An 18,446-nucleotide genomic window follows, 5' to 3' on the forward strand; every position below is an offset into this window, starting at 1 on the left:
TTTCGATCGTGTAAAGGTTTTTTAAAAACGTTTCTGCTACATCTAAATATCTTTTAGTATTATTCGAGTGTATGGACTCAAAAAATATATTATCAATTAAACCCAATCTGTCTCTTTTAAAACTGGTCAAATTTTCGGTATTATAAAAAAAGACAAGGAGTGACATCCGCCAATTGCCGCAACGTTTCCTGCATGAGTTTTTCCCCTTTGGCTACAATTGATTACTATTTTTTGAGAATATTGTTCCTGTTATTTTTGTCAACTATCAGGTATCGTCCGGATATAACGTTCACGGTTTATTGTTTTCACATGTTGACATGTATAGGCGGCATTATATCGGATGTATTCGTGTTTTGATTTGTTAACATGGAGAAAACAGACATTTTAGTAATATGTTCAAGGCTCAAGCTAGGTTCAAAATTTAGGGAGAAGTCACTTCTCCCTCCAGCTGATTTAGGGAGAAGTGGGGAGACTTTAGGGAGAAGTGAGGAGATTCATTTATCGATGTTTGTTGTATGTTATCGCAATTATGTTGACTCACTGTACATATCTTATTAAATGAATTGGATTTGTGTTACAACAGAATATTCAATTTTAATTTAAAACAGAGACATAGATAGCTATTATTATAACTATTGTTATCTATGTCTCTGTTTAAAAGTAGTTTGAAACAAATTAAGTAATAAGAATGAGTATCATGTAATGCAACCATTGCATTAAATGAAGATAAAAAAGCCATAGTTGATTCCTATCATGGGTGGATTAACAGTTATTCCATTCTGATTTACTATTAAAAAGCTTGCGCCGGACATTATATTCATATTCACTTATGTTGTAAAGAAAATAAAAGTAGATAACGAAAGAAACAATCTTTTATTTCACTTCATTTGTAATAAATACAGTGTAATACGCTGTTAATTTTATCAAATTTAACTCGTCAACAAAAAAGGTTATCATAACTTTCATTTAAAATTACCGTAACAGTTATATGTCGAGCGGTCCTCTTAATTCTGACAATCATTCGATAGTGAAAATTTAATTGACGTTTGATCCGTCCATCATAAATAATTGTTACAGGTAGTTGTATGTTAGCGATTTAATGATTGGTTATATAATGTCGCCTCGATTAAAACGTGAATAAAGATTGGTTTCTCGCACGTATCAGTAATCTCGCCGTGGGGGGAGTCTAATTGTTCCTGGAGCATCTGTTAATTAGACTTTTATGACATGTTGGTAAACAAACGGATTAATGACATTTTCGCGTTGATTGAGATGCACGACAGTCCCTTTTTCCGGCGGCGAGGGTAAACAAAGCAAACACACACAACATGTTATTCACAGTTATTGTTGGTAATTTTCAATAATGGATCAATAAAATCGGGCGACTTCATATTCGCTTTCATGTAGGATGTCGGCGAAGTCAGACGGAATTCGGCGACTATTTTGCCCGAATCGCCCACTAGCTTGAGCCCTGATGGTCAAACTGGTTTTGCTTAACTGAAAAAAGGAATATTAAAACATGATCCATAGATAAATATTTTAGGCACTCATCTGGTATTCATTACTAGAAAAATTAAAACAAAAATCAAGCATATCAAGGGGGATAATTTACGCTGAACGTTGCGGCAAATGGTGGATGTCCATCCTTTTCTTTTTTCAATATACCGTAAATTTGACTGATTTTTGTATTTTCTGATCGCAAGATCAGTAAATACATAGCTAACATCCAAGGTCCAACACATATTTTCCTAACAGACCTAACAACGCAAAGTAGTTCTCACTCAGAACTGCTTAAAAACCAGCAATTTAAAATAAAGAATAATTTTTAATATATGCATTTAACGAATTACAGTGCATTAAAAGTTTAGAGTAGTCAATAGAAATATGAGGTTACAATCACAAATTTCGCGGATGAATATCTTTTTTACCCAATGAAAAATGTTCAGCTATTTCCGTAAAGCTTAATCAACGAAAATGCTATTTTTGGCTATGTACAGAATACTTGAATACTCCAGAGCGTAGTACACATAAATCTGACTGTCGAGTAGTGGAATATATACATGTCGTACTGTTTTTGGCGAGAAGATTTTTGCTAAATTATTTTCATCAGTGTTAAGGTTTATAGTGAAGAAAATACCTCGAAATTAGTAAGGATTACAAACACGGAATGGAAATTCTCAATTTAGAATAACAATGTATTTGTTATTATTCAACCTACATATATATTACTTCAACGTGGTGCTGAAGTAGCGCGCTCGTTTAGGGTGTGAGAGGCCCAAGGTTCAAATCGTAGTCGAGGCAACTTTTTTTTGAAGTGTCTTTTTTAAGGAAGTAGCCACGATATGCAAGGATAAAGTATGGCTGTCATAAAAAATGAAAGTGATTTTTTGATGCAACTCTTGTCATGCAAAATTCCATATGTATCAATCTCAAACTGTTATAGACGCAGTCGCTGCGTAAGATTAATTATAGTATATGAAAATAAACTTATATAGGAAAATACATACAGATAGTCAGTATGATTTAGATTGCAAAGATCAGAAAATACCACAGAGTTTGCAGCCCTTTGATTAAATTAGCAGATTATATTAGATTGAGATAAGATAATTAAAGACCACCCGCTCACATAATATGAAAAGATATTCAAAGGTCGGACAAACTTAAAATGTAAAGCTGGTACGGATTCGGATTTATGCGCCTCAATATGCGGTCCTGTTCCAGAGTTCCTATATTTATGTCATGCTGTAATTCAATAAATTTGCGTGATCTTGACATAATCTATTTTAACACAGTTAGTTAGATATATTGGGACACTTCAGTCTATATTTTTGAACACAGAATGTTAGATTGATGAAACAATTGCCTCAAAGTTTATCAGTGTCAGTTCACATTTCATAATATTCGCCGCCATTGCTGCCCTAATTATCATATGACTAGCGAGAATTTAGGTTCGGATACCTTTGCATGACATTCGGTGACATGTGACCAAAATGCTATTTTCGTAAAAATAACGAATTAAATAGGGAAAAAATGAATAAGATTGTAAAATCCATAATGTGTTGGGTGGACACATGGTGTAATTCAATAGCAGCAATATAATGTAATTTATAAAGGTATAATTAATCTCCATATAGATATTATAGTGTTTAAAAATAAAAATAAATTATTTTACACATTTATTATGAAATTCAAGAATAAATAATGTTTTATCAAATTTGTTCATTTTCAAGAAGTTGTAATTTAGGAAAGCTATGCACATTACAATATAATAATTGTTTCACAAACAGTAAACTAACAAGTTGTTTAATTTCTTTCACATTTGTAGATCTATCTTAATATGGTTATTGAAGAGGATGAGATGTGTTCCATGAAATTGTATCCGATTCTCCATTGAGAGGTAAGTTTTAGCTTTCAGATTGTTGAATGTCCATCATCCGTCCACATCTGTTCACTAACACTCTAGTCACAGGTAACATTTTTTCCTCAATCATCATCAAACTTTGTCAAGATGCTTGTCTAGGTAAAGGCTCGAATGAGTTCAAACAGGGATCATCTAGGATTCTAGGATGAAAAACTAGGTTACAGGAGCTTAAAATAAAAAAATATTGTTTACAACCTAGTGGCTAATGTTTTGATCCCAATATCCTGGAAATTGGTCTGAAAGTTTGTTTTAGTGATTTCTTGGTCAAGTTTGAATATGGGTCACCTGGGGTCACACAGCTCAAATATGGGAAAAACATGTTAACACTCTTAATGGACACATTTTTGAGACAGTTTTCATCAAACTTGGTCAGGATGCTTGTCTAGGTAATTGCTCAGATGAGTTCACACAATTGGTTCATCTCGGATGAAAAACTAAGTCACAGGAACTAAAAATAGAAATTTCTTATTAAAACTCTAGTGGCTACTGTTTTGATCCAAATATCCTGCAGTCTTTGGTCTGAATGTTTGTATTTTATGATTTCTAGGTCAAGTTTGAGTATTGGTCACCTGGGGTCAAAAACAAGACCACACAGCCCAAATATGGAAAAACCTTGTTAACACTCTAGTGGCCTTGAAGGGTAAGCAGTTTGGAGTTATTGCCACAAACTTTAGTTCATTTTTACACACTTTGTCCGGGACATAACTCTAAAACTTTAAGAGATATCAATATGAAACTTTGTAGGTAGATAGATCTTTTTAAGTAAAAGTGCAGTGTAAAAGAATCATAATTCCGTCTTGCCTAATTTTGGAGTTATTGCCACGACCAACTTTTGTTCATTTTTACACACTTTGTCCGGGACATAACTCTAAAACTATAAGAGATATGAACATGAAACTTTGTAGGTAGATAGATTACATTAGGTAGAAATACAGTGCGAAAGAACCATAACTCTGCCTTTTTAGCTCACCTGAGCATAAGGTATCAACATGAAAAGACTAGGTCAAAGTTGCAAAAAATAGAAAAACTTTTAAACACTCAAGTAGCTCCTGTTTTGATTTAAATATCCTGGAAATTGGTCTGAAAGTTTGTTTTGATAATTTCTAGGTGAATTTTGAATATGGGTCACCTGGGTTCAAGAAAGGTAGGTTACGCCGCCCAAATACATAGAAACCTTGTTGACAGCCCAACCTTGTTGACATTCTAGTGGTAACAGTTTTAGCTCGACGATACGAAGTATATGGAGAGCTGTCCTACTTGCTCTGGCGGTGTTGTCCGGGACATAACTCTAAAAGTATAAGAGGTATGTATCAACATGAAACTTTGTAGGAAGATAGATCTCATTGAGTAGGTGTGCAGTGCACAAGAACCGTAACTATGCCTTGTCTAATTTTTGAATTATCCCCCCTTTGTTTATTTTACACTTTGAACTTTGTCTGGGACATAACTCTAAAACTATAATAGGTATCAACATGAAACTTTGTAGGTAGAGAGATCTCATTGAGTTGGTGTGCAGTGCACAAGAACCATAACTCTGCCATGCCTAATTTTTGAATTATCTCCCTTTGTTTATTTTACACTTTGAACTTTTGTCCAGGACATAACTCTTAAACTATAATAGGTATCAACATGAAACTTTGTAGGTAGATAGATCTTATTGTGTAGGTGTGCAGTGAACAAGAATCTTAACTCTGCCTTGCCTAATTTTTGAAATATCCCCCTTTGTTTATTTTTACTTTTTGATTTTTGTCCGGGACATTACTCTAAATGTATAAGAGATATCAACATGAAACTTTGCAGGTAGATAGATCTCATTGAGTAAGTTTGCAGTGCACAAGAACTGTAACACTGTCTTGCCTATTTTGGAGTTATTGCCCTTTGTTCATTTTGACACTTTGAACTTTGTCCGGGACATTACTCTAAAATTATAAGAGATATCAACATGAAACTTTGTAGATACTGTAAAATCATTATTATTCGTGGGGCACAAATTTTCGTGGTTTTCGTGGGTAGGTCAATCCACGAATTTAAGATCTGACGAACATTTATCCCAACAAATACTTCTTACCCTGTCTCTGTTCTGTATATTTCAAACATGCGTCGACTCTTTTCTGGCAGATATTTCTTGAAATGGATATAAATACAGACAGATAATCAGGTTAGTGACAAATTAAATCCGTTTGCAATATTTAAGGAACTTGAAAGAAAACTCGATTATAATTATGTCCTCAATTTGCTGTCACAAAATATAATGTCGCATCTACACACTTGATCGTTGTACACATAGTCTACTAGGACTTGATTGTGTTAACAAGAATACTTGCAGTGATTTTTTTTCCAATTTTCAAAACAACCTGTGGCTTTCTGAAGGGGAAAATATAGCGTGATAAATCAGAAATGGGAAAGTCAAATTCCAACAACTGAGAATGGAATTAACCCAAACATTTTATGAAATTTTTAATTCAATTTAACATGCATGGTACATAGCAGAGGCTATATTGGACAACTGTCTGTCTTCTAGCTGATACAATAAGTCAGATGCTGTTAAGTCATGGTTCTGTTGAAGAAGTGCACTGGGCATTTCAGGGGAAAATATTAGCTTTTTAGGGGAAAATATACCTATTTTGAGCTAGGGGAAACAGCCTTTATTCGGCTGTAAAATACAGGAAAAAAAATCACTGACTTGACATAATCGAGTAAATATGGGAACACAGGCAATGCAATAATTAGCTCTTTTAAAAATTGTCAGTTTGCTTTTATTAATTTAAAAATAGTCTTTCAGTCTATGCGAAAGACTTCTGAGTTTTACTGGACAGTAGGTCCTGTAAACTGAAAATTTTTACTGGACCGAAAAAAACCTGATAAGTATATAGCATTTTGAGTCACTTGATAAGTGTCAGCAGTCAAAATATTTGTGTAGAAAAAGAAAATTATATTATCAACGAAGTGAAGTTCTTTTTTCATGTAAACATAAATATTGTTATACATGTATTCAATGGATTTTGCTATTTAAACTTTAATTCTATACAGACTATATACTAGCAAAATGAGAGGGTGGGTCTGGCATATGTAAACAGAATTATATATATATCGGTAATTTAGTGAAATGTTAAATGATTTTGGCACCTTCACAGTATAGTTTAATTTTTGTCAACATCTTGGACGATCTTTCATATCCCTAATTCGCTGCTAAACACCAGTTGAGCACACATGCAATTTAGCATTACTCTAAGTCTGTGGATTAAAGACATAAATTGTTCCAATTAGTACTGAGGCTGACATTTTTTTCTGTGTAAACAAACTACTAAATAGCGCGTGGACCGCCTCCGTGGTCGAGGGGTCAGAGTCGATGACTTCTAATCCAGGTAGCTCTCTGGCGTGGGTTCGATCCCCGGGAGATGCTTTGGTAGTTTAGCGCGGAGGAAGGTTGTTTAGTACTGGTGTAACTCTCCAGGAACGATGGTTAGGAAACTACCCGCCTATATGACTGAAATACTGTTGAAAAAGGCGTAAAATGAGACAAACAAACAAACAAACAAAATAGCGGGTGACCTTTCACATCTGGGCCGCTTATGTAATTTATGCGGCCGCTTATTGACTTTTAATTGTACTAGTTGTCGGATGTTTTTATCTTACGTTGTTACATAAAAGTTTGCATTATGAGAATGCTAACAGTTGACAAGCATTGCACGAGCTTATATAGTGTAATGACAACATTTTGATATGTTTTGAATTAAGGTAAATTATCGGCCTTTGCAAAATGTTAATTATTTAACCTTTTGTAACCATGACAACTGTTAGAATTTCACTTGGCGGGGATTCATTTTATTTACACTGTCTCGTTAATAGGAACATGGTGGGGCTAAGAGCGAGGTTTGGTGCACCATTAACCGGTTTAAACTCCCCAGTAGTCATTATGCTGCTGACCGTTCCAAGGCGGCGCCCCACTGTGTTCCTCAGGTGTATGTCTTATGTTGTTTCATACTGTTTTGGTGACACTTTTGCTTGTGTCCCTTGTTGTTTTCTCGTCTACGGTAAGTATCTTCCCCATTGCCTCTAGTTTTTATTTCTTTGAATACTCCCCACCCCCTCCCCCCGGTCTCCTGTCCCCTTCCCCTTTGTGGGCCTATTTTTAGTTCTTTGAATTCCTAATCAGTTACAAATTAATTATCATTTACTGATTAACCTGTCCGTGCTCTGTCCTTGCCCTATCCTGTTTTTGTTTGGGGTCCCCCTGGGCTCCTTGCCATTGGTTCTTGTTGCTGGGTCATGTGGGGGATGCGTTCATTGAACGCCGCCTTTCCTTGTTGATCTTGTTTATCATATTGAATGTAAGGTTTTTATAAAACCTTAATTTTTTACCGGACCGTCGGGCCGTCAATACATATATTTTTATCGGACCTTCTGATTTTTTACCGGTCAGGGCCGACGGTCCGACGGTCTTTCGGAAAGACTGGTCTTTGATATTAATGTCGTAAGTACACAAATCTATAACAAAAAATACGATCGCTAAAACAAATTTATTGTACATTCTTTTGTCATTTTTAGCTCGACTATTCGAAGAATATGAGAGCTATTGTAGTCGCCCCGGCGTCGGCGTCGGCGTCCGCGTCGGCGTCTGCGTTGGTTAAAGTTTTTTGTAAAGTCAAATATCTCAATTATTACTTGAGATATTCAATTGAAACTTACAATACTTATTTATAGTAACAAGGTACATCAGATTGACAAGTTGGATAACTCTGCCTACAATATTGACAGAATTATGCCCCTTTTTAACTTAGAAATTTTGGTTAAAAGTTTTTTTGTAAAGTCAAATATCTCAATTATTGCTTGAGATATTCAATTGGAAACTTACAACACTTATTTATAGTAACAAGGTACATCAGATTGACAAGTTGGATAACTCTGCCTACAATATTGACAGAATTATGCCCCTTTTTTAACTTAGAAATTTGGTTTAAAGTTTTTTTTTGTAAAGTCAAATAATCTCAATTATTTGCTTGAGATATTCAATTGAAACTTACAATACTTATTTATAGTAACAAGGTACATCAGATTGACAAGTTGGATAAATCTGCCTACAATATTGACAGAATTATGCCCTTTGGAACTTAGAAATTTTGGTAAAAAGTTTTTTTGTAAAGTCAAATATCTCAATTATTGCTTGAGATATTCAAATTGAAATTTACAATACTTATTTTATAGTAACAAGGTACATCAAGATTGACAAGTTGGATAACTCTGCTACAATATTGACAAATTATGCCCCTTTGGAACTTAGAAAATTTTGGTAAAAGTTTTTTTTGTAAAGTCAAATATCTCAATTATTGCTTGAGATATTCAATTGAAATTTAAAATACTTTTTTATAGTAACAATGTACATCAGTTTGCAAAATTGCATAACTCTGCCTGCAATATTTGCAGAATTATTTGCCCCTTTGAAATTTTGGTTAAAGGTTAAAGGTCTTCAAAGAAATTTACTTGAAACTTTACACATGCACTTAGGGTCATAATTGGAGGGTCATAATTGTATGTCACTGACTAAGTTCCATAACTCTATCTTGCATTAAGGCTGATTCATATCCCCTTTTCTACTTAGTATCTTGGTTAATGTTTGTGGCTTTTTTGGGACAATTTTATGCATTAATAATAATAAAGCAGTGATTTACTTGATAAAATACATCTTATATACATGTATCTTAGTAACAAGCCTTTGTACCTTTTCTGTCAAATTTATGTATTCATAGGTAATTAGTATTATTATACTCAATAAAACACCCTTGTGACATTACCTTCCGAATAGTCAAGCCAATACTGTATAATTAGACTCTCTCTAAGGCCTATAACATGAATTTATAAAAAAAAATTAGCCCTTTTGTGAACTTAAAAAATTTAACATTATCAAGGCTCTTTTACTATCAAGCACTTAGAATAGTCGAGCGTGCTGTCCTTCCGACAGCTCTTGTTAAATGATCCAGTTTAAATGAATCTTTATCTGTATTTGTGGGAATGCTATTCAATAAACATCAAAGACGTCACCGACTTTTACAAGATCCACACATACTCTTGTTATTTACCGAGATTAATTTATATGCATGTAAATTTACACAGTCGCTGTGACGTTGCGTGTAGTTACTGTCAAATATGTTATGACCAATTCAGGGTGTAAACTTTTAAACTCGCTGGTTAAAATGTGTCAGGTGTCTTATAAATTATGCAATGTTTACATCGGCGAATTACAGGGGCAGTGTGTCCAATAGAGATGCATATCGTGTCACATAAATGTGTTAATTGCAGTCAATTATCGGCAGTAACTGTGCTACATGTATATTATAGAGTTATTGCCAAAGGCAAGGAAACTTTATAGATAGATAGATCTCATTGAATAGAAGTGCAGTGCAAAAAAACATAACTCCGTTTTGCCTTATTTTGGAGTTTTTGCCCTTTGTTCATTTTTAGCTCACCTGTCACAAAGTGACAGGGTGAGCTTTTGTGATCGCTTTTCGTCCGGCGTCCGTCCGTAAACTTTTACTTTAAATGACATCTCCTCATAAACCACTAAGCCAATTTCATCCAAACTTCACAGGAATGTTCCTTTGGTGGTCACCTTTAAAAATTGTTCAAAGAATTTGATTCCATGCAGAACTCTGGTTGCCATGGCAACCGAAAGAAAAAACTTCAAATATCTTCTTTTAATAAACCATAAGAGCTAGAGCTTAGATATTTGGCATGAAACATCTTCTAGTGAGTGTCTACCAAGCTTGTTCAAATAAAAGCCCTGGGGTCAAAATTGGCCCCGCCCCGGGGGGTCATTGACTTTCCCTATATGCATATAGTAAAAAATTAAAAAATCTTCTTTTAAAGAACCCAAAGAGCTAGAGCTAAGATATTTAGCATGAAACATGTTCTAATGGGTGTCTACCAAGTTTGTTCAAATAAAAGCCCTTTGGGTCAAAATTGGCCCCGCCCCGGGGGGTCATTGATTTCCCCTATATGCATATAGTAAAAACTTAAAAAATCTTCTTTTAAAGAACTCAAAGAGCTATGGCTAAGATATTGAGCATCACACATGTTCTAATAGGTGTCTACCAAGTTTGTTCAAATAAAAGCCCTGGGGTTAAAATTGGCACCGCCCCAGGGGTCATTGATTTTCCTTATATGTGTATAGCAAAAACTTAAAAAATCTTCTTTGAAAAAACCCAAATAGCTAGAGTTAAAATATTAAGCATGAAACATCTTTTAGTGAGTGTCTACAAAGTTTGTTCAAATAAAAGACCAGGGGTCAAAATTGGCCCCGCCCCGGGGGTGTCATTGTTTTTAACTATATGTGTATAGTAAAAACTTAAAAAAAATCTTCTTTTAAAAAGCCCAATGAGCTAGAGCTTAGATGTTTAGCATGAAACATCTTCTTATGGGTGTCGACCAAGTTTGTGCAAATAAAAGCCCTTGGGTTAAATTGGCCCTGCAACGTTTGGGGGGTGGGGGTTGGAGGGGCCTATATACAGGTGAGCGACATCAGGGCCATGATGGCCCTCTTGTTTTTATACTTTCCTGTGTCCAGAACCTTCTCGGGGAGCATCACCCGGTTCAACCGGTTCTTATTTATCAGTGATGTGAAATAATTTTATCCAATGATCAAACATTCTTTGATTATTTACAGGTAAAGAATCTGTTGCTCATTAGCTGATTAGCTGAAGATATTTTTATGATAATTGTTTAAAGCAGTATTACCAGAATTTTTTTTTCTAGTTAGTCTCTTACCGGTTTACCGAATGGGACTTTAGGTTTACCCTCTGTCTGTCCGGGCAAACGAGAGGATACTTGTTGGGTACCTCCAACACACAATAAGACACTTGTTGGGTAATTCTATTCGTTCCATCAGTATTGTTGGGTACTTATGTCCTTTTGTTGGGTACCTTTAAACAAAAGAAGTACCCAATAAATGACCATTTGTGGGAACGTCTGTCTGTCTGTCCAAGCAAACATTTTGGGTATAGGGGCTATATAACAGTAAAGAGAACAAAAGAGAACAATAGGTTCATTCTGTGATCAAAGGGTAAAGGGGCTAGTAGCCCTTTAAGAAAAAAAAGAAAATAACAAAGAAAATAGCCCATAAAACCAAAATGTTGGAACGTCCGTCCGTCCCTACGAACCCACAGGTACTTGTGTGATTTGGAGAACATTGGATAACAGTTAATTCTCTTTGCTTCAATTCATTCCGTTTTTACTTGTGTGTCTTTTTTAGCCTCTTGTGACTATAAATGGCCAAAAAGATCAAAGGAAACGTCACATAAGTATCATTTTGTGAGTATGTCCATCTGTCCAGGGATGAAAACTAACTATTTAAGCTTGGTGGCCACCTGGGCCACTGACTGTAAACTTTTGGTGGCCCAGTAAATATATTAGTGGACCAACAATTTATGAACGGAAATGAGGCTGGCACTGGCAAAATTTTTCTAGCCAATTTTTTAGCAGCGAAAATTGCATGCCTGTATTTTATTTTCAAATAAGGCAAAATGGTATGGCATGAGGTATTTAGAAAAACATAAACTACATTTACCACTTTTATTTTGGTACCTACAATTTTTATCACAATAACACATCAAACTTATATAATTTACAGTCAATAATCATAAAAGCTTCCAGCTCATGCAGTAGCTATAACATTTGCCTGGTTAAGTCAGTGGCATGACAGTAACAGCAGAAACACATTCCAATGTGCTGCTTCAGCTTGCTTGGTTAATGACAAAGATTTGGCTTTAAGTCTATCTGTTTCTGAAATAATATTACAGAAGAAACAAGTTTGAATTTAATAGTAAGAAGAGTGTAGAAAATAATATTAATAATTCTAAACTAAAGATAATTCAGGAATAAAATCACAATGTACTACTGTCATTATAAGTGTACAGGAATCAGTATAAGTTAACTGAAGGCATTTTGTATGATTCTTAACTGAATCGTTCTTTACAGTCATAAGCCATTTATAATTGAATACTTCTGCAAGAGCTTAAGGGGTTACAAAACTTAAATTTGATTTTAAGCCAAATCAAGGTCAATCTTTTATCCCCAGGAATTCTCTGTAAAGCCAAATTACATGTCAAATAAATTCCTTTTAAAGGCATAACAGTGTTTTTTTTCACTTTTGGGGGAAGGGGGTCGGTGCCCATTGGAGGGGGAAAAATGCAATAGGAGGGGGATTTTTATACGGATCTAAAATATTGATGTGTCACATGATAAACTTGTTTGGATACCAGGAGTAGCTCCCCTTACCTATTTGAAAAACCTTGCTTAACAGTAAGTCTTACAGGCATAAAATAAAGCATTTTTCGGCAGTTAGTGGAAAAACAAGAGCGATCAGTAATCACATGTGTCGCCTCATGATGGCCAATTTCATGTTGGGACAAATTTTGTGACAGACGGACAGACAGACGGACAGTGCACAACTAGACTAACAACTTTGTACTGATCATCCCTGTAAAGTTTGGATAAAATTGCACCAGTAGTTTTATGAGGAGTAGTCCGGACAAGCTTTTGCTTATCTGGCAACACACAGAAAAAAACACCTTTTTATCAAAGGGCCATAACTCAGTCAAAAATCATTCAACCGGAAAACCTGTGCAATATGCGCTAGGACTTGAGCTACAGATCAATCCTGTAAAGTTTCATTGAAATTGCATAAGTGGTATAAGAGAAGTAGTCTGGACAAACTTTAGAAATAAAAATTATTAAAGGGCCATAACTCAAACAAAAATCATTGAACCGGAAAATGCTGACAATATGCACAACTAGACTTGGTACTGATCATTCCTGTAAAGTTTGGATGAAATTGCACCAGTAGTTTATGAGGAGTAGTCCGGACAAGCTTTTGTGTATCTGGCAACACACAGAAAAAGAAACCTTTTTATCAAAGGGCCATAACTCGGCCAAAAATCATTCAACCGGAAAACCTGTGCAATATGCGCAAGGACTTGAGCTACAAATCAATCCTGTAAAGTTTCATTGAAATTGCATTAGTGGTATAAGAGAAGTAGTCCGGACAAGCTTTAAAAATTATTAAAGGGCCATAACTCTGACAAAAATCATTGAACCGGAAAATCCTGACAATATGCACAACTAGACTTGGTACTGATCATTCCTGTAAAGTTTGGATGAAATTGCACCAGTAGTTTATGAGGAGTAGTCCGGACAAGTTTTGTGACGGACGGACGGACAGACAGACGGACAGACAGACGACGGAGAAGTGATCCCTATATGTTGCCACTACTCCGTAGAGGCGACACAAAAATGATATTCATTGCAGGCAAATTTGGGCTGCCATATTATAGGGGGAAATTTCAGCTTTGAGGGGGGAAAAAACCATACTATTTTGAGGGGGGAATGGGGAGAATTTCGCCAAATATTTTGGTGAAAAAAAACACTGCATAATTAGGTCAGAATTAAATGGCAATCAACCCCCTCCCCCAAAAAATATAAAAAAGAAAAAAACAAACAAAAAAAACACAAAAATAAAAAAAAACAACCATTACTCAAAACAACCATTACTCTTAACTAATAATTTCTTTGATCAACAATGATAAGATTTACTGAATGCAAACTTACCGTCAACAGGTCAAGTTGTCAACTGCAGAACATAATCTGTTGCTAATTCATACCCAAACTTCAGATTTGATTAGCGATAATCTGATAATCTTGAGTAATTTTGGGATGCCGCTACTTATTGTTTCATATTAAATTTTTCCAATGCATATTCAACAATCTACCAGGTATGTTCACGATAATTAGTGTCATATTTATCAGCTGATGTAAACAAATGGTGAGGGCCAGTGTATTAGACTGTGTTACTGTTCATATCAATATTTAATTCGGAAGAGAAGATAAAAATATAAACCAGTCAATGACCCACAAAAAGTAGACTGTGTCGCTGTGTTTTGAGATAAGAAGCGATAAAGCGGAAATAAAAAATGGAAAACCAAATGTGTACTTTTCCATTCTTAAAATAGCAAATGCTAAATTTAGATTGGAGATTCCAAAAGTAATACTTTTTGTAAGTTTGAGCCAATCATGATTTTCTCGAGCCAATTTAATAGTTTTGGAGCCAATTTGCTCCTTTGAATTTTCATGTGAGTTGAATTAATGGCGGATATTAATTAAATCTACGGCAGATTTTTTAAGTCGCGACTGGACAACTATTTTGAAATTTTTGGTGGTCCAATTACAAATTAAGTCGCCGTTGGCGACTGGGCGACTGCTACTTTCCAGCCCTGCTGTCCGTCTGTCTGTTAGCAATTTTGTTTCCGGGGCATATTTTAAGTTCTATTTGGCCCACAATATTCAAACTTCATAGGATGATTGTCCATATTGGGAAGAAGACCCCTATTGATTTTGGGTCAAAAGGTCAAAGGTCAAGGTCACTATGACCTTAAAACTGAAAACAGTTTCCGGAGCATAACTTAAGTTCCATTTGGTCCACAGTGTTCAAACTTCATAGGATGATTGTCAATATTGGGTAGAAGATCTCTATTGATTTTGTGGTCACAAGGTCAAAGGTAAAGGTCATTATTACCTTTAAACTAAAAAAAAATTCTTGAACATAACTGAAGTTCAATTTGGCCTACAGTGTTCAAACTTCATAGGATGATTGTCCATATTGGGTAGAAGACCCAGGGTTCTCACTAGGACTTTAAAACGTGGAGTCCATGGACTCCCAACCCTGAAAAAGTTGGAGTCCAAAAGCGCGTCGCAATTAATATGTTTACAGATTAGTCATTCAATGCTCACAATATAGCATTGCTGATATTTTGAATCTTCAAGAGACTTCCAAAGTTTATAGCTATTCAAAAGAAACTCTGAACTACGTAGTATAATTATTGTTTTGTTGTTAGTATTTATTATGAAATTATTTCATTACAATGCATTAACACATGGAAATCGTTTTTTTTCCTCACTTTTATACCAAATCAAATTTTATTCTTGTTAAATAAGTCCACACTAAAGACAAAAAGTTTATATTTGTAAAAAAACGTAAATGTATATAGGCAGCGTTTAGCGGAATGAATAGGAAAATCGTGTACAGCTTCACACAGTGTGTAAGAGATTCATCCGATCGACAATTATCTTAGTAAATATCTTCAAAAGGGGGCAAATTGAAGATCGATATTTAAAGATTTAATGTTGATTAAATAATAAAGGAACAATTCATCCGCATGTTGGGCTTGGAAACCGAGAATTTTTGCGAAATTTTAGGGTTTCTGGCGAACGTGAAATCGCCGATGTTCGGGATCATTTTCGGGTAGAAACTAAATATCAAAGAAAAGCATACTGCAGTATGTGTATTTTGGTTTGTTGTCCTGGCATTTCGGCACAATATCTTAAATTCTTAATACTCTTATAGAAAGTTTTTGCAAGAAAGAAACTAAAGCAAAATTGTGCTTAGAAAATGCCGAAAATATTCGACAATCATTCAAAATTACACTCATTTGTAATTTGAGAAAACAGTTTTTTTTAACTTGCGGCGTAAATAGTCGATAATTTTTTCCTTTTGTCGGTAAAATTTGCTAATTTCCAATCAACTGTTGATCAAAGATACAAAATTATCACCTTGTGTTATATCTGGTAATTACATCTACTGTACAGTGCGTGTATACATTAGTCTGATCACTATTGCGGGATAATGATCAGAAGCATTATCGCTGATTGGCTAATCGCTTCACAGGTCGATGTGCATAGGACTGCCTACCTATAGACTGACACTCGCTGACGCATTTGTGTATTTGTGCCTGTAAACAATCAGTAATGTTTATGCGTCCTCAGGCAAAATTAAGCGTACTTGGAATCCTTGCTCTGAAATATTTGCGTCCAGCTGTAATAAACATGCGTACCGGGACGCCGAAATAAGCGTCCCCGAGAACCCTGAGACCCCTATTAATTTTGTGGTCACAAGGTCAAAGTCACTATTACTTAAAAATTGAAAACGAATTCTTGAGCATAACTTAGTTCCATTTGGCACACAATATTCAAACTTCATAGGATGATTTTCCATATTGGGTAGAAGACCCCTATTGATTTTGAGGTAACAAGGTCAAAGGTCAAGGTCACTATTACCTTAGCAGTGCTCTTGTTACATGTTTCTGTTTTTGTAGAATTTAGACATTCAATACAAACTATGCCCTTGATTTTGTAGTTAAATTTAGCTAGTGAATTAATAGCTTTCAAATTTTAATTAATTTCAGATACAGTCAGACAGCAAGATTGAGCTACTCGTGTACAGTACTTGAGCTGCATGTGTTCAGCGTAAAATTGTTGTGAAAGGTTTGTGCTTTTTTAAAGTAATACATACAGATTTATACATCATTTATAAAGTTTCTAAAAAATTGGTTTTAACTTTTAACTTCTTTATAATTCTAATTGAGGGTCTGTCTATGAAATATTCATCTTCATAAAATTTCAAAAAGCTAACAGTATATTGTCAGAAGGCACTGATGTACAGTAAACTGGCAACATTATAAGACAAGTCTGTCTTGTCATTCCAATCCAAAAAACTGTATTTTTTTTCATTTAAGCTGTAATGACTGCTAATTAGAGACCAAACTAAACTGAGTTTTTCACGCAAATTTAATTTGCTTATTTGCTCAAAAAATTTTAAGAAATTTTTTGAGCTTTTGCTACAGTCAGGCTGTCATTGTTGGACCCTTTGTCATTCCCATTACTGTCAAGTTCAAATTTTTCAAATTTGCTAAAATAATTTATTATTACTTTGTTATTATACCCCTGCACAACGAAGTTGTAAGGGGGGTATACTGGAATCAGCTTGTCCGTCCAGCCATCCGGGTGTCTGGCCATCGACCGTCCATCGGTTTTTCCTTGTCCACCCAATAACTAAAGATTCCTTTGAGCCACAGTCTTCATATTTGGCATGGAGGTTAATCATGATGAGATGTCCCCTATAGATTATGAGGTCACTGAGTCAAAGGTCAAGGTAACAGCGGCCTTGACTGAAAAAGCTTGTCCGCCCAATATCTTAAGATTCCTTTGACCCACTGTCTTCATATTTGGCATGGAGGTTAGTCATGACGAGTAGATGGCCCCTATTGATTTTGAGGTCAAAGGTCAAGGTCACAGTGGCCTTGACTGAAAAAGCTTGTCCACCCAATATCTAAAGATTCCTTTGACCCGCAGTTTTCATATTTGGCATGGAGGTTAGTTATGATGATAAGATGACCTCTATTGATTTTGAAGTCACTGGGTCAAAGTCACTGGGTCAAAGGTCAAGGCCACAGGGGCCTTGATTTCAAAAAGCTTGTCCGTCCAATATCTTAAGATTCCTTTGATCCACAGTCTTCATGTTTGTCATGGAGGTTAGACATGATGGGTAGATGACCCCTATTGATTATGAGGTCACTGGGTCAAAGGTCAAAGTCACAGGGGCCTTAACTGAAAAAGCTTGTCCGCCCAATATCTTAAGATTCCTTTGACCCACAGTCTTCATATTTTGCATGGAGGTTAGTCATGATGAGTAGATGACCCCTATTGATTTTGAGGTCAAAGGTCAGGGTCACAGGGGCCTTGATTGAAAAAAGCTTGTCCACCCAATATCTTATGATGCCTTTGACCCACAGTCTTCATATTTGGCATGGAGGTTAGTCATGACTAGTAGATGGCCCCTATTGATTTTGAGGTCAAAGGTCAAGGTCACAGTGGCCTTGACTGAAAAAGCTTGTCCACCCAATATCTAAAGATTCCTTTGACCCACAGTTTTCATATTTGGTATGGAGGTTAGTCATGATGAGTAGATGACCCCTATTAATTTTGAGGTCACTGGGTTCAAGGTAAAGGCAACAGGGCCTTGATTGAAGAAAGCTTGTCTGCCCAATATCTTATGATTCCTTTGACCTACAGTTTTCATATTTTGCATGGAGGTTAGTCTTGATAAGTCGATGACCCCTAATGATTTTGAGGTCACTGGGTCAAAGGTCAAGGTCACAGGGGCCTTGATTAAAAAATCTTGTTCACCCAATATCTTAGATTC

At 35.5% G+C, this 18,446-nt stretch overlaps 1 long non-coding RNA gene across 1 annotated transcript; it reads left to right on the top strand.

Annotated features, from left to right (window-relative positions):
- The first annotated feature begins 272 nt into the window (after positions 1-272).
- On the top strand, positions 273-18,214 carry LOC132745698 (uncharacterized). Its single transcript, XR_009627887.1, has 2 exons — positions 273-3,397; positions 16,651-18,214. It is a non-coding gene; the product is annotated as an uncharacterized LOC132745698 (long non-coding RNA).
- Positions 18,215-18,446: the final 232 nt, after the last annotated feature.

This window comes from Ruditapes philippinarum, unplaced genomic scaffold, assembly GCF_026571515.1.
Source record: "Ruditapes philippinarum isolate M1 unplaced genomic scaffold, ASM2657151v2 ctg13801_1_1_1_1, whole genome shotgun sequence".
NCBI classification, from domain to species: Eukaryota; Metazoa; Mollusca; class Bivalvia; order Venerida; family Veneridae; genus Ruditapes; species Ruditapes philippinarum.